At 50.3% G+C, this 21,559-nt stretch overlaps 1 long non-coding RNA gene across 1 annotated transcript; it reads right to left on the bottom strand.

The window, feature by feature from the left end:
• Positions 1 to 1,861: 1,861 nt before the first annotated feature.
• On the bottom strand, positions 1,862 to 11,019 carry LOC119971519. Its single transcript, XR_005461862.1, has 3 exons — positions 10,838 to 11,019; positions 10,645 to 10,719; positions 1,862 to 2,699 (listed from the first exon to the last, which is right to left on the bottom strand). It is a non-coding gene; the product is annotated as an uncharacterized LOC119971519 (long non-coding RNA).
• Between the last annotated feature and the right edge of the window lie 10,540 nt (positions 11,020 to 21,559).

Below are 21,559 nucleotides of genomic sequence, written 5' to 3'. Positions count from 1 at the left end.
AAAATCCTGCCACCTGCGAATGGCACGGCCAAATTCTCCATCATCGCTAGCAGTGGTAGCGGGGCGGACCCGTGGGGGAATCTACAACCAGGCCGAACAATAATGGTTAAAAATAAGATGTCTCCCACTTAAAACAGATGAGGAGGAATTTCTTCTCTCAGGGCCTTGCTAGACTTTGGAATTCCCTTTCCCTGAGTGTAGTGGAAGCTGGCGCACTGAATATATTCAATGTTGACTGAGGTGGATTTTGATCGAAAAGGAGCAAAAGCTATGGGGGGCAGGCAGGAAAGTGCACACAATCAGATCAGTTATGATCTGATTAAATGGTGGAGCAAGCTTGATGGGCTGAATGGCCGACTCCTATTTCTTATTACCTAATGATCTAGTGTTGAGGGATTGGTCTCCCTGTCCTTCCTTCCCCTCATTCCTCTCCTCTACCATCTGGATGCCCAGAACTCTGCCCTTCCTGTGTATGGCGTTGCTGTTCATCACCACTGGGCCCCAAATCCTTGACTGGGGCCCCAATTGCCAACTGCTGCCTCCCTTGTGCTCAGCTTGATTGTCCAAGTCAGCCTTGGTCCCGTTCTTCTGTCCCCACAAAACATGGAACTGCACAAGCACTTACTGCCCACCCTCTATGCCAAGGACTTCTGTTTGTCAATGCCTGACTCCCCCCTCCGCACCATTTAAAATTCTATGTGTCTGAGGTACTACCTGGGGTGGTCATGATTGTTTCTCATGATGTAACTGCCTTCCTTTTATAGGTATGTTCTTACCCCCCATGTCCCTTCTCCTACCCCCCCCCCCCCCCCCCCCCCCCCCCACCAAGAGAGTGTGCATAGCCTGGCAGGACCTGAAAAGTCAGCCTTCTGCATCTCTCTGTCCAGCTGCTGCCTGGGTATTTCTAGCACTCTGTTTTCCCAGTGCTGAACCTGTCTGGTTACCTTTCAGCTGAAGGAAAGGTAACAGCTTTCATATTCGGTGTTGGCTCAGTGTTCACTGCACAGCGCTGGCAAAGTGTCCAGCAAGAAAAGATACTTTTCTTTTGACACTTAGCAGTTGACACTGATACTTACTCTGTAGTCTTCCCGCGGGAATCCACATGAGGAAGGTGCACAATGAATGGAATCGTTGGTCACATTAATTTTAAAAAGTTCAACAGGTTTTCCTTGAATGAATCCTTGGAGGAGATGAAGATTAGGTTTGTGGAAAATTGTTGCAGTTTTTAATTGTTCTCAGGAAAAAGAAGTTAGCAAGGAAAACACGTTAAGGCTGTTTTGGACTGGAGGGTTTTAATTTAAACAGCATAAATTTTTCCTGCCTCTGCCCGTCTGTAAACAGAAAAGTGTTTTTTGATTTTTTTTCCCCTTTATGGCATATTTTCCAACCACTCAGGTTTGGTGTGATCCAATCGCTATTAATAACCCCAGAGCAAACTCAAGATAGGATGAACTCAAAGGGTTAGTTTATTTGTACACACCCAACATGGGAGGAGGGTCATAATGGCTTCCACTCATACTGTGAAAGAGGGATAAAGAAAAAAAAGATTTACATTGCAGAGACGTAAGGGTCCTTCCTGATTGTATTCTTATTTCCCCTTTCTTTTATTTTTGACGTTACATTTTTGATCGAAGGATGATTAATGGATCTGTGACTTTAAGGCAAGCAGCCTGTAAACAGCCTTTAATTCAAACAGAAGAATCCAAAAGGTGAAGACTGACCAGTGACAGAGAGTTGGATGGGGTCTAGGTTTAATTTGTTAGACCAATAAAACCTCTGATGCGTTCGACCAGTTTAATACTCAGTTTTACCCAGGTTCCCTTATTTGCAAGATGTACAAAGAACAAAACAGGTTCACGGTTTAACACAATTTTATTCACAATTCTCTTATTCAACAAAATGCAACTCAGACTCACAGGTGAGTATTGGGTTTTACCCGCACTTAGTAAAGGAGGCTGGCAGGCTACGGCCACCCGATGTGGATGTCTTCTCTGGGTTCGAAACCCAGGGTCCATTTCTTCTTACGATGGTTGTGCTTGACTCCCAGGTTATCGCTGAAGATCTGTTTGATGTTCCTTTTTTTTATAGTGGTAGGCTAGTGGTATACACCAACAACTGCCCATTGTCACATCCAGACCCCAAATTGTTAACGGGAAAGACAGGATTCTTCTGTTTATCCATGCTTATTCAACCAAGACGCATGGTCCACTGAAACACACTCGCCTGACCAGCCATCAGCACATAATGGAATCTGATGGCTTCTTCTCAGTGTTCTTTGACCTGCTGCAAAGTTGATCGACCGTGTCTGGAAATTTGTTACATATTCGTAGCACGGTCTGTTCTTTAGAGTGGGTAATCACAAAGTCCATATAGCGGTCACAAGTTTATGCATTGACTTGCGGATGGCCAGTATTGATTCCAGCCAGGGTCTCATGAGACAGTTTCTGTTCCTGGCCTATGTATATCTTCTCAGCCTGTTTTGATTGGCTGCTGGACAGTGGATTGGCCCAAAAGGCCGTGGTCTGCCCCGTAACCAGTGGTGATTGGATCCTATTCCACTGGGATGTTTTCAGACTCCCGAGGTTTCATTTTGGTTTCAGTGTGACTCCTGGCAGCCACGAGGAATGTCTACTATCCTCTCCCCTCCGCTTTTCTCCAGAACGGCTGTGTTTCTGAACTGGCAGAGAACCTGGATGAATCTGTGTACAGGAGAATAAGACAATCATGACCACCCCAGGGAAATACCTCAGACACATAGAAATTTAAATGGTGCAGAGAGGGGAGTCAGGCATTGACAAACAGAAAGCCTTGACACAGAACAGTTGACACAGCTGTCAAGTGCTTGTGCGGTTCATAGGGTCATTACTTTCCTTGTTTTGTGGGGACAGAAGAACAGGAACAAGGCTGACATGTGCAGGCAAGGGAGAACTGACCAACTCTCTCTCCAAAAAGATAAGAGGCCTGAATGCAAATGTCAAACTGAAAGAACAGTTTGAACAGCAATAAGGTGTCGTAGTAGAAGACCTGCCGTCCTTGAGTACTGCATTTTCAAAGCTACAGAGACCCTGAATGAATGAATCTACAAAGAAGACCATTACATGTTAAAAACCAAGGACTTTAACCTGTACGTTTGCTGTGAAGAAAGTGTGCTAAAAAAGCCCCATCTTAAGCACAGACACTTATCTTTTGACTTTCATCCTTATTATTTTTTCCCCCTTTCCCCCCTCCGTGTTTGTCTGTCTTGTGTGTGTGAGTAGAGGATGGGGCAGTTAAAGTGGGTAATAACTTGTTCGCAACCAGTTGTATTTACTGCAAATTTCATGATCGCTCTTGGTACAAATAAATGGTAATCATATTTACGCTTACAAACCTGATGACTGTAATTAGTGGACAGGCAAGGGCCAAAGACTTTGGGTATTTTAATAAGAATTAATTACCTCGATTGGACTGGGGAGGTCATGGGTTGAGTGGCGTCGATGCAATTGGGGAAGGCCCCAGGCCCGGACGTATTCCCAGCAGAATTTTAGAAGAGGTTTGGGTCGGAGATGGGGCCCCTGTAAGTGGAGATGTACAATGTTTTGGTAGGGAGGGGGGAGCTTCCTCCCACTCTATGCCAAGCATCTAATCGCTCATTTTAAAGAAAGACCCGGAACAGTGTAATAATAATAATAATCTTTATTAATGTCACATGTAGGCTTACATTAACATTGCAATGAAGTTACTGTGAAAATCCCTCAGTCGCCACATTCTGGTGCCTGTAGGGTTTCACAGAAGGAGAATTCAGAATGTCCAATTCACCAAATGCATCGTTTCTGAGACTGGGGGCGGGATCCTCCGGTGTCCGGCAGGCGGGCCGTACCAGCGCCGAAGAGTGGCATGGATCACTCCGGCATCAGGCAGCCTGGAAGGTGCGGAATCCTTTGCACCTTCGGGGGCTAGGCCGGCGCTGAAGTGATTGGCGCCATGCCAACCGCCGCCGAACGGCCTCCGTTGGCCGGCGCGAGTTGGCGCATGTGCAGGAGCACCAGCGTGTTCGCAGAACCGCTGCCGTGAGTCCTGCGCATTCACAGGGGATTTCTCCTCTGCTTCGGCTATGGCGGAGCTTTACAGCAGCTGGCGCGGAAGGAAAGAGTGCCCCCAAGGCATAGGCCCTCCCGCAGATTGGTGAGCCCCGATCGTGGGCTAGGCTACCATGGGAGCACCCCCATGGTCTAGATCCCCCACACCCCCCGAGGCCACCGCAAGCCGCACGCAGAGTCAGGTCCCGGCGGTACAAACCTTGTGTAATTTACACCGGCGGGACTGGCCAAAGCACCGCCGACGCATGGTACACAATCGGTTCCATTGAGAAATGATGCTGGATTCACCGGTTTTGCAATTGCCTCAGGAGGCTGACAATCTGCTGCCGCAGATATATTGTTCAATTGCCACACACACCAGCCCAGCCAACAAGATAACAGCAAGGAGAGTGCCACCCTGCTCACCGATGTCAAGCCGGAGACCCTCCTGGATGCTGTGGAGAAAAGGAGGATGACATTGTACCCCAGCCGAAGAAGGAAGCTGCCAGCCACCACCATTCACAGTGCCTGGACGCAGGTGGCAGAGGCGGTCAGCGCCACCAGCAACACTGCCCGGACTGGCCAGCAGTGCCAAAAGAAACTGCACCACCTCCTCAGGGCGGCCAGAGTGAGTAGGAAGCACTGGGCCCCTGGCACTAATCCGCGTCCCACACACTTGTAACCCTACCCCTCCAACCTGGAGTGTGGCCGAACCCTATCCGGCCCCACGTGCCAGTATTCATACCGGCCGCCATGTCCAGGTGCCCTGGCCACTGTGGCCATCAGCTGCCCACCCCCCCCGGGCTGCATGAGTCGGACTGTCTAACACTGTTGTTTTCTGTTTACCCCCCAGGAGAAAGCTGCGCACAACCGCTGGGAGTGGGAGAAGACTGAAGGGGAACCGCCACACCTGCAGCCCTCACCATGGTCGAGCAGAGGGCCCTGGACGTGGTTAGCAGCCCAGAGGAAGGGGAGGCCGCCGAGGTACAGCTCAGTTTTGGACGAGGAAGTGAGACCCCCCCTTAGTTACGGGTCCCCATGACACGTGTGTGGACACCCACCCACCCCCAACACCACCCCTACCCCACCCTTACTCTACACCACCCTCAACACACACAACCCCCACATGGGAACTTATGTGCAGGCACTGGCCGAGGGCCAGGGCAGGGTTGCTGCCTCACAGTCGAGCCGTCTGGAAGTTGCAGCGGCGCTCCTGAGTGCGGCCCAGTCACTGCAGGCCATGACTGGGAACGTCAGCGGCATTGCCCAGGCACTGGCCGACGTGACACAGACGCAGAGGGAGGTAGCCCAGTCCCAGGGGGAGATGGTGCTGTCACTGGCTGATGTGACCCAAACCCAGAAGGTGATGGCGGAGTCACATCGTGATGTGGCGCAGTCCCAGATGGAGATGGTTCAGACCCTGCTGTACTCCATGGCCGCGAGCATGTAGACCCTGGTCAAGACCAGGGAGGTCGAGACCAGAGCAGGCCTCCAGGATTGGCAGCGCCAGGTGGTGGGGGAGCCTCAGGGGATAACTACCCTCGCACCCCCGCCCCATGGAGTAGCCGGGGGGCCATCGGGCACCCCGAGGGAGAAGTTAGACATTAGTTAAGTTGGCACGAGTGCAGGGCACAGTTTCGGTAAACGGGCGAGGGCAAAAATCTGTATATAATCATTCACATTAAACACCTGTTGCCATCGTTACAACCATGATGTGGAGATGCCGCCGTTGGACTGGGGTGAGAACAGTAAGAAGTCTCACAACACCAGGTTAAAGTCCAGCAGGTTTGTTTCAAACAAGAGCTTGCAGAGCACTGCTCCTTCCTCAGGTGAATGGAGGTTCACCTCCTCTCTATTCACCTGAGGAAGGAGCAGTGCTCGCAAGCTCGTGTTTGAAACAAATCTGTTGGACTTTAACCTGGTGTTGTAAGACTTCTTATCGTTACAACCTGCCTCGATGCTCCGTCTGATGGATGTGAGGGATTGGGGTGATCTGGGCTGACCGGGGGGTGAGGCAAGGGGGAGAGTAAATGGGAGTGATGAGGTGTGGGGGTGGGATGCGGTGTCCAAACACCTGGCAAATCCCCCCTCCCCCCAAATCGGTTCACCTGGAGGTGATCAGAGCATCCCGTGCGCATTGGCCCTCGCACACACATCGTGCGGCCTCCCATGCCTGCCTGGGTCCCATGTCCCGCCCATCCTAGGTCTCACCTGCATCCTCCTCGTCGGACGAGGCATTCCTCCTCCTCCAGCACATCGCCTCTCTGCTGCACGACACAGCATGCTGCCACAATGCTGGCAACACTCACAGCAACATACTGGAGGGCCATTCCAGAGCTGTCCAGGCACCTGAACCACATCTTCAGGAAGTCAAAGCACCGCTTGCTCACGTTCCTGGTCTCTGCATGGGCTTCGTTGTAGCAGGTCTCTGCGTTGGTCTGTGGCCTCCGGATAGGCATCATCAGCCATGGCTGCAGTGGATAACCCCTATCATCCAGGAACCAACCCAACACCCGGGTAGGCATCTCAAACATGTCGGGAATCGTCAAGTATGCCACGATTAAGGCCGATGTATGATGCGCAGCTGATGGTCTCATATCAGTTGCTGGTTTAGCTCACTCAGCTAAATCGCTGGCTTTTAAAGCAGACCAAGCAGGCTAGCAGCACGGTTCGATCCCCGGACAGGTGCCAGAATGTGGCGACTAGGGGATTTTCACAGTAACTTCATTGAAGCCTACTCGTGACAATAAGTGATTTTCATTTCATTTCATTTTATTCGAGTGGAACCCCTTTCGGTTAGTGTAGAGTGGCCTGTCATCTGCAGGTGCTCGTAGCGGGACATGTATCCTGTTGATCACCTCCTCGACCTGGGGCATCACGGTGAACCCCGCTGCACAGGCATCCTGGTGGGATCAGTCTACATTGAATGGATGTATTGAGCTGCCTGGGCTTATAGGGCCTCCTTGATGGTGCAGATGCACCTGTGCACCGAGGTCTGTGAGATCCCAGACAGGTCCCCATTTGGAGACTGGAAGAACCCTGTTGCGTAAATGTTCAGGATGACCATCACTTTGACGGCCACCGGTAATGGGTGTCCTCCTCCGTACTCCTGCAGTGCCAGGTGCGCCATGATCTGGCAGATATGTCGTACAGCCTCTGCTCAGTCGGAGTCTTCAACGTCATGCCCAGTCCGGCAGTTTCTCAAATAACAGATGGTGCCGGTACACACGAGGCCTCATGCGGCGCCTCCTTGGCACCTCCTCCTCGGCCTGTTGAGTGGCCAGCTCTCTAACCTGGGTGCCTGCCAACTGTCCCTCTGCGGCACACTCCACTGCGGCACACTGCATTGCTGCCCACTCTGCTGCTACAGCTTCACCCTTCTCGAGCTGTGCCAGCTTGTACAGCCGCAGGGCATCCCCCAGGGCTGCAGCAACTAGCAGGAAGACTACCATTACTGGTTAAATTCCAATGTCCATTGTCTGCAGGGGCTGAAAGGCTGACATGTTAGCATGACGCATACACCCGTGCCCAATCAGGTCCACCAGGCTACATGGTGCCTGTCCCTGATGCCATGAGTACCGTCGGCTGGCACTGCCCTCGCCAGGCATATACACCCCGGCCCCCGTAGGGGCTACTGTGTGTGTTGCCCTGAGTGCCCCGCTGGTGTAGCAGCTTAGGTGGGGGATGTGGCGAATGGTGGGATGTGGGGCTGGGGGGATGTGGGCGTGCATATGGCCGGTGACACTCTACAGAACCAGGGGACAAGGTGGGTAGTTAGTGGGTCCGTAGCAAGATGACCGCAGTAATGGCCATCCATGCCTAGTCCCGTGAGGGATCACCCCAGCCATTCGGCCTGTTCCCCCGTCCCCACACTCCCCTAGCCCTGGCAGGGCCCCTCCCACCCCAGCCAGTGTCTGGCCCGGCAGCCCGCAGTCCCTCCTCTCTGTGTCCTACCTCCTATCTCTCTCTCTCTCCTTCATCAGCCACCACACCTATTTCACGATTTTCGAAAGCGCAAGTGAACCGTGCCGTCGGGAACTCGGCCCATCAGAGGAGGAGAATCGCAGAGGCCCCGGAGAATACCTGCTCGGGCCCGCTAATGATATGCAAACAGTGTTACCATACTTGCGTTCCGATACACATTGACGCCGCTGTCGAGGTGACGGAGAATTGAAATTTGGCGCCGGAACCTATTCTCCGCCCAATCGCCGTCGGCGAACGGAGAATCCCGCCCCACATCTTTCGGGACTTGTGGGAAGAAACCGGAACACCCAGAGGAAGCCCACGCAGACACAGGGAGAACATGCAGAGTCCGCACAGTGACCCAAGCTGGGAATCGAACCTAGGTCCCTGGTGCTGTGAAGCGACAGTGCTAACCACTGTACCGCCCCAGTGTGGGTCATACCGCCTGATAGCGTTGTTAAATGTTGATGCAAAGGTAGTGGCGAAGGTGCTGGCAGTGCGGATAAAGAATTCTGTCCCAGGGATGATAGGGAGAACCAGACGGGGTTCGTGAAGGGGTAGCAGCCATCAGCCTATGTTCAGAGGCTATGGAATGTTATAATGATGCTCTCAACGGGCCAGGAGGTGGAGGTGGTTGTGTCTATGGACGCAGAGAAGGCATTTAAACACGTGGAGTGGGCATACTTATTCAAGGTGCTGGGACAGTCCGGGTTTGGACAGAGGTTTGTCAACTTGGTGAGATTGTTGTATAGGGCTCCTAAAGCGAGTGTGCGGACCAATCATTTTTTTTAAAATTTAGAGTACCCAATTAATTTTTTCCAATTAAGGGGCAATTTATTGTGGCCAATCCACCTACACTGCACATCTTTGGGTTGTGGGGGCGAAACCCACGCAAACACGGGGAGAATGTGCAAACTCCACACGGATAGTGATCCAGAGTCGGGATCGAACCTGGGACCTCGGCGCCGTGAGGCAACAGGGCTAACCCACTGCGCCACCGTGCTGCCCATGCGGACCAATCATGACAATTCAGAGTATTTTGGGTTGCACGTGGTAGGAGGCAGGGGTGCCCACTCTCCCCTTTGCTCTTTGTCCTAGTGATTGAACCACTGGCAATGGCATTTAGCACTTTGAGGGGGTGGCGGGGCATTGAGAGGGGTGGGGTGGAGCCCCAAGTCTCTTTATACGCTGATGACCTCTTGTTATATATTGCGAATCCAATTGAAAGTTTCAACAAGATTATGAGGATTTTGGGGGAATTCAGGTTTTTTTTGGGATAGAAACTGAACATGGGGAAAAGTGAGGTATTCCCGATCAATGCCTGGAGACAGGGGGGATGTTTAACGAAGTTACCGTTTTGGTTGGTAGGGACGAGCTTCCGGTATCTTGGGATATACGTGGCACAGAGCTGTGCCCAGCTGCCCAAATTGAATCTGGCAAAGCTGGTGGAGGGAATGAAGGAAAACTTTAGGAGGTAGGATGTGTCATCTTTGCCATTGGCTGGAAGGGTCCAGACGGTAAAGGTGATGGTGTTGCTGAAGATTTTGTTCGTGTTTCAGAATCTCCCGATTTTTGTGTCCAATTCTTTTATAGTAGGGTGAATAAGATGATACAGAGGCTTGTGTGGATGGGTAAGCATTGAGGGTGTGGAATCAATGTTGGCAGCATTGTACGATGGATGGCATGTCCCTGTGGGGCAAGTTTGTGGCAACCACAGGTTGTCCCGGCGGGATTAGATGCAATGTTTCAGGGGTGGGGGCAGTTAGGGATGTTGGAATTTTGTCTGTACTGTCCACAGGGGGCATTAGTGGCTCTTCTGGGATAACGATGTGCAAGTTTCTCTGACACTGCTAGGTGGTTCCTTTTCTTCACAAATAGATTCGGCCATTTTAGGTCATTTGTCTAGTTTGAAATTGTTAGAAATAACAATGAGCAGATCTCTATATATTTTAATTAAAAAATATACAGGGTATCGTTCACATGGAATATACCGTCGGATGCTGTTGGTTATGAACTCTTTGAGCTCAATCACTTTTGGGCTTAACGTACCGCTTTGAAAAAATGTAATTGTTCATTCAGCTTTATGGAGGCATGTCAACCTAAGGGCTTGTCTTCAGTTCTGGAGATTGGTGCGGGATAGCAATGTGACCAACTGAGAGACATTAGTGAGTAATTGAATTGTGAGTCATGAAACTAGCTGCCCAGCATTGAACCTTCTGAAAGATGGTAATGTTTTCAGCAGTGTCTGGTCCCAGCAGCTTCAGTGCATTCTTGAGTGTGGTCTAACCAATGTCTGGTGCAGCATTTCCTTTATTACAGTTGACTAGTGATGAAGTTCCGTTTCACAAACCCAAGAATTTTGGGTGGCTTGAAGGCTGAGCATTTGGATGTACTTCCTATTCAAAACTGGAAATATGCAGGTGGGGTGGGACTCAATTGCTAATCTGTTTGAAAAATAAGGGTCCTTTCAACAGCAAAATTCATATGATTTGGCAGTTCTGAAAACAAGATCGATGAGAAAGAAGTTGTGTGGTTGTGCCTCCTTGACATGTGGAGGAGCCAGGCGCAACTCAGCCTGTTTTTGACCTTGTCTCAGAGGAAAATGAATGAAAGTTTTTCTAACCTGGACACTCCCCCCTGACGTCAGGCTGGGCTGGGCTGTTTAATCCTCTCTTTTAACAATAACGGCCGAGCTATTCTGCAAGGTAGGAAGAGAGAGTCAACAATTAATCCAAACCAGGAGACCGGCATGGCTGAGAGGGGCTGCAGGTAAGGACCCCCCCCATCCATATCCCTGGCCCAGGACGGTAACTAACATTTGTTTCCGTTTCGGTGCGCGATCCCCATGGAAACCAAAGTCTCGACGTTCCACGGCCATTGTGTCAGCTGGAGGTGCGGTGTAGTTCCGGGGAGCAGCATCCCTCTGAATAAGATCTCCCCTCTGACGAACGTGTTGCCTGGTATTGCGATTGACCTTGATGTTAATCCGGATTTGAATGGATTAGGATGGGGAACGCCGCGGGAGTCAGTTTCCACTCGCTCACAAATAAGGCAATATTGTTCGCCTATCTAGGGAACCGCCTGAATAACAATTTCAGTCTCTGGGGTATTGGGAGTGTTGCTGCCATTGGCAGGGATGAGGTTGACTTGTTTTTGTTGTTAACCCTCCCAGAATAAAAAAAACAGTTCAGACCAGCATTCTTATTTTACTGTTTTATTGTCCCCCTATTTTACTGTTTTTAAACGTTATGCCCCCTTTCACATTAATCCCCCCCCCCCCCCTTGTCCCTGTGAGTAATTTGCAACATTGGGGATGGGTGGGGGTTTGGATGCAATCCCCCTTTTATTGTGAATATGAATGTTCAGTTGAAGCAAAATAAAAAGTCTGATGGTGTTTGAGGTAACATTAGTTTGGGTAGAGGATTGGTTAACAAACAGGAAGCAGAGAGTAGGATTAAATGGAGCATGTTCAAATTGGCACGTTGTGACTAGTAAGTTCTGCAATTATCTGCGTTGAGCCTCACCTTTTTACAATCTATATCAACAACTTAGATGAAGAGACTGAGAGTAATGTTCTAAGTTAGTGGACGATATAAAGCTCGGTGGGAATGTAAGCTGTTGGGAGGAATTTAAACCAGTTCGGCAGGAGGAGGGCGACTGCAATAGAGACACAATAGGTTGAGTTTCAAGGCAGTAAGGCGAGGCTGGATGTTCTTTTCAAATGCTCCATGGTTGCCATGCCCGATATAATACATAGAACATACAGTGCAGAAGGAGGCCATTCGGCCCATCGAGTCTGCACTGACCCACTTAAGCCCTCACTTCCACCCTATCACCGTAACCCAATAGCACCTCCTAACCTTTTTGGTCACTAAGGGCAATTTATCATCCAATCCAACTAACCTTCACGTCTTTGGACTGTGGGAGGAAACCGGAGCACCCGGAGGAAACCCACACAGAGACTGGGAGAACGTGCAGACTCCGCACAGACAGTGACCCAGCGGGGAATTGAACCTGGGACCCTGGCGCTGTGAAGCCACAGTGCTATCCACTTGTGTTACCGTGTTGCCCTAATGAATGCTGATATCTTGGGGAAGAAAGAAAGAATGGAACTCCAAGGCTGATATTTTCACCCTGGTAACCACCTGCACTACAGTTTGTATCAGGTGGCTGGTTGTGGAGAATAGGTGGCAGGTTTGTTGCTTCAGAACTTGGCTTACTTTCCTTCCTCATGTAACCTCCAGGGGTTGGTATCTTTGGAAAACACACTTCAATTAGACAGGCACTTACTTTAAATAATACATTTGCAAGTGATTCTGTCCAGCAGAATATCTTTTGCCATTCTAACGTGGCGAACACCTACATAAAATGGACATGCACGTTTAAAATGCACAGGTTCTGTACTTGAATGCTGGGCATATCATAGGTAAGGTAGATGAGTCAAGGGCATGTATTGACACATAGAGTTGTGATGTTGTTGCCATCACAGAGAGGTGGTTGAGGCAAAGCAGGGATGCTCAACATTCCAGGGTATAGGATCTTCAGGCAGAACAGGGGAAGGAGTAAAAGAGGAGGTGGAGATGCATTATTAATTAAAGAGTCTGTCACAGCAGTGAGGAGAGAGGCTAGCTTGGATTGGTCTCATAAGGCTTTGTGGGTAGAGTTTAGGAATAAAAATGGGGCAGTCGCACTGCTGCGAGTGTATTATAGACACCCAAAGAGTCGGCAGGCAATAGAGGAGCAGATATGTAGACCATTCACTGAGGTGTGTAAAATCAATAATAGAGTAATTATATTAGGGGATTTCAACTTCCCCAACATTAATGGGATATTCACGTAGTCACATTGTAAAGAGTTTAAAGGGAATAGATTTCTTGATTTATTTCAGGAGAGCTTTTTATATCAAAGGATGGTGCAGTGCTGGATCTAGTTCTGGGGAATGAAACCATACAGTTGTTCGAGGTGGCAGTGGGGGAGCATTTTAGTGATAGCGACCACAACACAGCACAATGTAAATTTGTCATGGAAAAGGGAAAAGATAGTCTGCAAAAAAGGGTTTGGATTGGGGGACAGCTAATGTTATTAAGATATGGCAGATCTGGCCAAAGTAGACTGGGACCAGCTACTTCTGAGTAAATCTGCAGCAGAACAGTGGGGGGAGGGGGGGGGGGGGGGTGGCGTTCAAAATGGAATTGGCAAGAGTACACGGGGGGGGGTACCCCAACATGGGGTGAAATGTGAGAGCAACAGGTTCAGAGAACCCTGGATGTCTAGGGATATTCAGGATTGGATAGACCGGAAAAGGGAGACTTTTAATAGGTACCAAGAGAGCAAAGCTACAGAGGCCCCGTGGATATTTAGGGATGAGATGAGGAGAAATCTTTTCACTCAAAGGATGGTGAATCTTTGGAATTCTCTACCCCTTTGGGTTGCAGATGCTGCCTTGTTGAATATTTTTAAGGTTAAAATAGACAGATTTTTAATCCCTCTGAGAATCCAGGGATGTGGGGAGCGGGTGTGAAAGTGTTAAGCTATGATTGCATTGATTAGCTGAGCAGGCTATTTCATAGAATCCCCATAGTGCAGAAGGTTGCCATTTGGCCCATCGAGTCTGCACCGACCCTCTGAAAGAGCACCCTACCTAGGCCCACAATCCCCCTCCCCGTAACCCCATCGAACCTGCATAACTTTGAACACTAAGGGACAATTCAGCTTGGCAAATCCATCTAATCTGTACATTTTTGGACTTTGGGACGATACCGGGGCACCCGGAAGAAACCCATGCAGACACGGAGAGAACGTACAAACTCCACACAGTCACCCAAGGCGAAATTGAACCCAGGTCCCTGGCGCTGTGAGGCAGCTGTGCTAACCTCTGTGCCACCGCACTAACCATTGGTCTCTTCTGTTCCAACTAATGATGCCGTCATTTTCTTATCTACCTTCTTCTTCAATACATCTGGTTTCCACTCAGCTACATCTCATGGTAGCAGGTTGCACTAACCATTGTCTGGGTAAATAGATTTCTCCTGAATTCTTTGTTGGGTTTGATTTGTACTTCTGGCTTCGAGTTTTTGAATTCCACCCATATGGAGAATGGTCTTGCCTGCATCCACCCAATCAAATCCTGTCATCAATGAGCTCTCTCTTTATCAGCTCTCTCACTCACTTCAGCGTTCTCCTTTTTGGAGGACTGTTCAATATTTCCTGATGGGTATGAACTCTCAGTTTGGGCCATATCCTTATATACTTTGTTGTTTTGCCAAAAGTCTGTATATGCTATTTTTATTCTATGGAGACCAGAATAGGGCACAGTATTCCATGCACATTGTTTGCGAGAATAAGGAGTTGTAACAGCTGCACAGGTACACAGCAGGAACTGCAGAATTTTACTGTGGTACATTTAAATGCCAACATTAACATCAAGCCAACCTATTTACAAATCAGCTTCTGCTTTGGTTCTGTCGGAACTGCGGACTCACATCCGTATTTCACTAACATTTATTTATTTATTTAATTTAGAGTACCCGATTATTTTTTTTCCAATTAAGGGGCAATTTAACGTTGCCAATCCACCTACCCTGCACATCTTTTTTGGGTTGTGGAGAGTGAGACACAACCAGACACGGGGAGAATGTGCAAATTCCACACGGACAGTGACCCGGGGCCAGGATCGAATTTGGATCCTCGCGTGAGGCAGCAGTGCTTCACTAACATTTATAAATGTTTTTTTTTAAATAATTTATATTGAAATTTTTTTAAACATCAAACCATACTAAAATACCAATGATAGCAGTAATAACAACAATCATAAACCTTCGCCCCTCCTCAATGAACAACCCAACATATTAACAACAACTTAAGTTAACCCATTGTTAAGTTACACAACCGTAGCCAAAAAAACAATATAGAAACTATAGTTAGGAACACCCCCCCCCCCCCCCCCCCACTTAAGCAAGATCCTCCGCCGGGCTACTAGGGACGCAAAGGCCAGAACACCGGCCTCTTGCGCCTCCTGCACTCCCGGCTCCACCGCAACTCCAAAAATCGCGAGTCCCCACCCTGGTTTGACCCTGGATCCAACCACCCTCGACACTGTCCCCGCCACCCCCTTCCAGAATTCTTCCAGTGCCGGACATGCCCAGAACATATGGGCGTGGTTCGCTGGACTCCCCGAACACCTGCCGCACCTGTCCTCACCCCCAAAGAACCTACTCATCCGAGTCCCGGACATGTGGGCCCGGTGCAGCACCTTAAATTGGATGAGGCTAAGCCTCGCACATGAAGAGGAAGAGTTGACTCTCTCCAAGGCATCCGCCCAAGTCCCGTCCTCTATCTGCTCCCCAAGTTCCCCCTCCCATTTAGCCTTCAGCTCCTCCACTGACGACTCCTCCAGCTCCTGCATTACCTTATAGATGTCAGACACCTTCCCCTCTCTGACCCACACCCCCGAAAGCACTCTGTCCATCGTCCCCCGCGAGGGCAGCAAAGGGAATCCCTCTACCTGTCGCCTAGCAAACGCCTTTACCTGCAAGTATCTGAACATGTTCCCTCGAGGAAGCCCAAATTTATCTTCCAGTTCCCCCCGGCCCGCAAACCTCCCGCCAATAAACAGGTCCCTCAATTTACTGATGCCCACCCTTTGCCACCCCCTAAATCCCCCATCCTTGTTCCCCGAGATGAACCGATGATTGCCACCCAGTGGAGCCTCCATCGAGCCCCCTGTTTCCCCCCTATGCCGTCTCCACTGTCCCCAGATTCTTAGGGTCGCCGCCACCACCGGGCTCGTGGTAAACCTCTTAGGCGGCGCCGTTACCATGGCACCCAGGCTCGTACCTCTACATGATGCCATCTCCATTCTTTTCCACGCCGCCCCCCCCCCCCCCCCCTCCATCACCCATTTACGCACCATTGACACATTGGCCACCCAATAGTACCCCAAAAGGTTGGGAACATTTATAAATGTTACATTCACCTGAGGAAGGAGCAGTGCTCCGAAAGCTAGTGATTTGAAACAAACCTGTTGGACTTTAACCTGGCGTTGTACGACTTCTTACTGTGCTCACCCCAGTCCAACGCCGGCATCTCCACATAATTTATAAATGAGGTTAGCGCCAGCTGAACCAATCATGACCCGCTGATAGAATCCCTACAGTGCAGAAGGAGGCCACTTGGCCCATCGGGTCTGCACCAACCCTCCTGAAAGAACACCCTACCTAGTCCCATTTCCCCACTGTATCCCCACCTAACCTTCACATCTTTGGGGCACAAAGGGGCAATTTATCCTAGCCAATCCAATTTATCCTGCAATTTATCCTGTACACCATTGGACTCTGGGAGGAAACTAGAGCACAGGAGGAAACCCAAACAAACACTGGGAGAAAGTGCAAACTCCACACAGTCATGCAAGGCTGGAGTCGAACTCGGGTCCCTGGCGCTGTGAGTCAGCAGTGCTAGCCACTGTGATGGTGTACCATGATAATGATGAAAACATCGAAAGGAAGATGATCTAGAGGTGGGTCTTGAAGATTTCCAGTGATGGAACTGTGACGATTTCCTTTGGCTACTTGAACCACTGTGGGATTGTCCTACGGGAGAAAGATTGTTGATACACTGTCTTGGATGCAAATGGTCTTTGTAGTTTGTGAGGATGGTTAGTTTGTGTTTCATCGTTACTGGAGAGGGGCAATTTCCACCCGTCCATTCCATATTTTATAGAACATGGTCAGTCAATATTGCCCCTCTTTGCTGTTGTGATTCCCATTCCAAGTTTCTGATCAAGCATGTGACACTGGTGTATTTCCCATGATGAATTGTGCAGCTTGGATGGGATTCTCCGTCCTGCCTTCCCCGTTTTCTGGCGCAGCGCACCCCCACTGGAAGCGGGATTCTCCACTCCTGAAGCAGGCCGATGAGGTTTCCCATTGTGGCCACCCCCACGCCATCGGGAAACCTGCTAGCGAAGCGGAGGATAGTGCCAACGGAGAATCACGCAGCAAGTTTTTGCATCACTTCAGCTTATTTATATCTCTCAACGTATAAGGACCTGACACAGAACCTGCATATTCGAGGATTGAAGCTGTAACTCTGATATCTTTGTTCCAAGACCAAAGATTTCTTCTCAGAAATCCAAGAACCCTGTGAATGTTATCTTCTGATTATTGTTTTAATTTCTGCCACAAGTACAAAGTTTCAATTTCCCAACTTGCTGTTATAGAATAACACTCCATGTGCCAGAACCAATGTGATGCCTCACCAATTGCCTCCTTTCAGGACTTTATACATCTGTTGTTGGACACGGATGGCACATTTCTTTATACTTGGTAATGAACCCTGAGAAAACAGAAAGATCATTTGCTTCTCTGAGGAGATCACATGGCTGTGAGGGGAGGACGGAAATTACGATGCTCTGGCCATCGTGCATGTGGGATTGGCTTAATGGACCAGCTGGCCTGTTCCTGCCCATGGATTTTGTATGTTCATATGACAGTTTTGATTATAGTAAAAAACAACACATCCCCATTTATGAAAACCCATTCAAAACATTTAAATCCTCTCAAGTACTTAATACCAAACAAAAACAGACTTACAGTTTCAATCCCAAATCAAAGACAGAACATAGAACATTGAACATTACAGCGCAGTACAGGCCCTTCGGCCCTCGATGTTTCGCCGACCTGTGAAACCACTCTAAAGCCCATCTACACTATTCCCTCATCATCCATATGTTTATCCAATGACCAATTAAATGCCCTTAATGTTGGCGAGTCTACGACTGTTGCAGGCAGTAAGAAGTCTTACAACACCAGGTTAAAGTCCAACAGGTTTGTTTCAAACACGAGCTTTCGGAGCACTGCTCCTTCCTCAGGTGAGGAAGGAGCAGTGCTCCGAAAGCTCGTGTTTGAAACAAACCTGTTGGACTTTAACCTGGTGTTGTAAGACTTCTTACTGTGCTCACCCCAGTCCAACGCCGGCATCTCCACATCGTTGCAGGCAGGGCATTCCACGCTCTTACTACTCTCTGAGTAAAGAACCTACCTCTGACATCTGTCCTATATCTATCTCCCCACAATTTAAAGCCATGTCCCCTCGTGCTAGACAGCTACTAATTTAATAGCGTCTTTCGAGTTGTCAGTATAATAGTGAACTTGGTATCCTCTCCTGAGACAATGACAGCTGCGGAAAGCAGCCAAGCTTTAATCATGACATACGGCACAAACCTCTGGCCATGCTGCGTTGGAAAAGCATCTTGCCGCAGCACAGCATAGCCGGTGAAAGGCAGGATACCTTTTCACGGGATCTACCCAGCTTGCAACGCCTGCTGATAGTCAACGCAATCTCGCGAGACGTTGCAAGGTGAATCCTGCCCACAATGCTCGGGATCGCTTTTTGGCAAATCTGCATATCAGAACAAGACAGTAAGCCTTACTCTAATGCACAGATTCCCGAGGTACTTGAAGCTTTGGGATTCAATCACTTTGCCTCGGGCGAGCACCATTTGGTACTGGTCCCCACAAATGGGGACCAGACGGAATGGCACTTGGGGGTCTCCAAGGGGATTGTCATAGAAAATACAGTGCAGAAGGAGGCCATTCGGCCCATCGAGTCTGCACCGACCCACTTAAGCCCTCGCTTCCACCCTATCCCCGTAACCCAATAACCCCATCTAACCTTTTTGGTCACCAAGGGCAATTTTTCATGGCCAATCCCCTTAACCTGCACGTCTTTGGACTGTGGGAGGAAACCGGAGCACCCGGAGGAAACCCACACAAACGGAGGCCTCCAGCTGCATGCTCTTTGGACAGGGTGGAACGCTGGCACTGCTGGTGCCACCTGCGTACCCTGGCAGTGATACCCTTGAAGTGCCACCCTGGTGCCAGCCTGGCACTGCAAACTGGCATGGGAATTGCCCGGATGGCACTGCCAAGTTGGTATTTTATGCGTGTGTGCGATCAGGTCGTAGTTGTCCGGCGTGAAAGTTGTGGGTGTGGGGGACCCCTCCCCCATGTTGTGTTCGGGCTGAGGGGGTGGAGGTCAGGGATTTTTTTTGTGGGCCTCGGAGATCATTTTTAAATGGTGTCCCGATCTCTTGCGACAATGAAAAAACAGGGCTATGTGCGGCCTAGGCTGCACGTTCCCCATTCGAGCCCTCTATTCGAAGTGAGTTGCGTTAAATAGCAATGTGTTTCTTGGCACAGTGAGTGCCGGGAAACACGTGGCTAAACACACTCGCTCGCGTACTTTTGCCAGTGTCAGGAGGGGGTGATAAGGGTGAGGGAGAGACTGCCGTCGTCTCCCTGGTGAAAGGCCCCTGGTTGGTCTTCGGCCGTACCTCTTCCCAGATGGTGCTTTTTAAAAAAAAATAATTTTTATTCAAGTTTTCACAAATTTTTACCAACAAGAACAGAAAGAAATAAGAACAATAACCCCCCCGTCCCCCGTACACACAAATAATAAATTCGCAGAAATAATTAACATGAAAGCAAATAAACACGCCCAAAAAAGAAAAACAGACAAACTCTCACCAACCCCCCCACCCCAAACTCCCCCCACATCCCCTCCCCCCGGGTTACTGCTGTTGCTGACCATCACATAAAGCTCCGCTAGGAAGTCTAGAAACGGTTGCCACCGCCGGAAGAACCCTTACACCGACCCCCTTAAGGCAAACTTGAACCTCTCCAGTTTGATAAACCCAGCCATATCGTTGACCCAGGATTCCACGCCAGGGGGCCTCGCATCCTTCCACTGTAGAAGAATCCTACGCCGGGCTACCAGGGACGCAAAGGCCAAAATACCGGCCTCTTTCGCCTCCTGCACTCCCGGCTCCTCTGCAACCCCAAATATTGCGAATCCCCAGCTCGGCTCAACCCTGGAGCCAACCACCCTTGACATCATCTCCGCGTCGCCCCTCCAAAAGCCCTCCAGCGCTGGGCATGCCCAGAACATGTGGGTGTGGTTTGCTGGGCTCCCTGAACACCTGACACATCTGTCCTCTCTCCCAAAGAACCGGTTCAGCCTTGTCCCAGTCATGCGTGCCCTAGCAGCACCTTAAATTGTATTAAGCTGAGCCTCGTGCAAGAGGAGGAGGAATTCACCCTCCCCAGGGCATCCTCCCACTTCCCCTCGTCGATCTCCTCACCCAACTCCTCCTCCCACTTACCTTTCAGCCCTCCACCGAGGCCTCCTCCTCCTCCTGCATCACCTGATACATTGCCAAGATCCTCCCCTCTCCAACCCATGTCCCCGAGAGCACCCTGTCCTGAACCCCTCGTGGCGGCAACACTGGGAACTCCACCACCTGCATATATCTTAAGGTGTTCCCCGGGGGGGAGGCCGAACCTCCCCTCCAGCTCCCCCAGGCTCGCAAACTTCCCATCTACAAATAGGTCCTCCATCCGTCTAATACCTGCCCTGTGCCAGCTCAGAAACCCTCCGTCCATTCTCCCTGGGGAAAACCGGTGGTTCCCCCGTATCGGGGACCAGCGTCTCCAGGCTCGTGCCCACACAGGACGCCATCTCCAACCTCTTCCATGCCGCCCCCTTCCCCTCCATTACCCACCTACGTGTCATCGCCACATTGGCGACTCAATAATACCCACAGAGGTTAGGCAGCGCCAACCTCCCCCCTATCCCTGCTCCGCTCCAGGAACACCCTTCTCACCCTCGGGGTCTTCTGCGTATCGCGACAGCCGATGCTCCTCCCCCCCCCCCCCCACAGAGGTGGGAGCCTCTACATTAAACCACTCATATAACAGCCTCACCCACCTGGCGAACCCCTCCCCAAACCCGAACCTTTTCAGCACCTCCCATAGATATCCCCATTCAACCCTATCAAAGGCCTTCTCCGCATCCATCACCGCCACTATCTCCGCCTCCCCTTCCACTGCCGGCATCATTACAACATTTAAGAGCCTCCGTATATTAGCATTTAGCTGCCTCCCTTCCACAAACCCCATTTAATCCTCATGTATGGCCTGTGGCACCCAGTCCTCTATCCTCATGGCCAATATCTTTGCCAACAGCTTTGCACCTACATTTAAGAGTGGGATCGGCCTATATGACCCACACTGTAGGGGATCCTTGTCCCGCTTCAGGATCAAGGATATCAGCGGCCTAGACATCGTCGGGGGCAGAACCCCCCCTTCCCTTGCCTCATTGAAGGTCCTTACCAACAGCGGGCCCAGCAGGTCCAAATACGTCTTGTAGAATTCAACCGGGAACCCATCTGGCCCCGGTGCCTTCCCCGTCTGCATGTTCTCTATCGCTTTAACCAGCTCCTCCAGTCCTACCGGCGCCCCCAACCCTGCCACGTGCTCCTCCTCCACTCTCAGGAACCTCAGCCGGTCTAGGAAGCGACCCACCCCTCCCTCCTCCACTGGGGGCTCAGACCGGTACAGTTCCTCATAAAAGCTACTAAAGACCCCATTGATACCCACCGCACTTCGTACCATGCTCCCTCTTCCATCCCTAACTGCCCTGATCTCCCTAGCTGCCTCCCGCTTCCGAAGCTGGTGCGCCAGCATCCGGCTCGCCTTTTC

The sequence above is a fragment of the Scyliorhinus canicula genome, chromosome 9, assembly GCF_902713615.1.
Source record: "Scyliorhinus canicula chromosome 9, sScyCan1.1, whole genome shotgun sequence".
Taxonomy (NCBI): domain Eukaryota; kingdom Metazoa; phylum Chordata; class Chondrichthyes; order Carcharhiniformes; family Scyliorhinidae; genus Scyliorhinus; species Scyliorhinus canicula.
The sequence above is the reverse complement of the archived record's forward strand: the minus strand, read 5'-3'. Positions and strand labels throughout refer to the sequence as shown.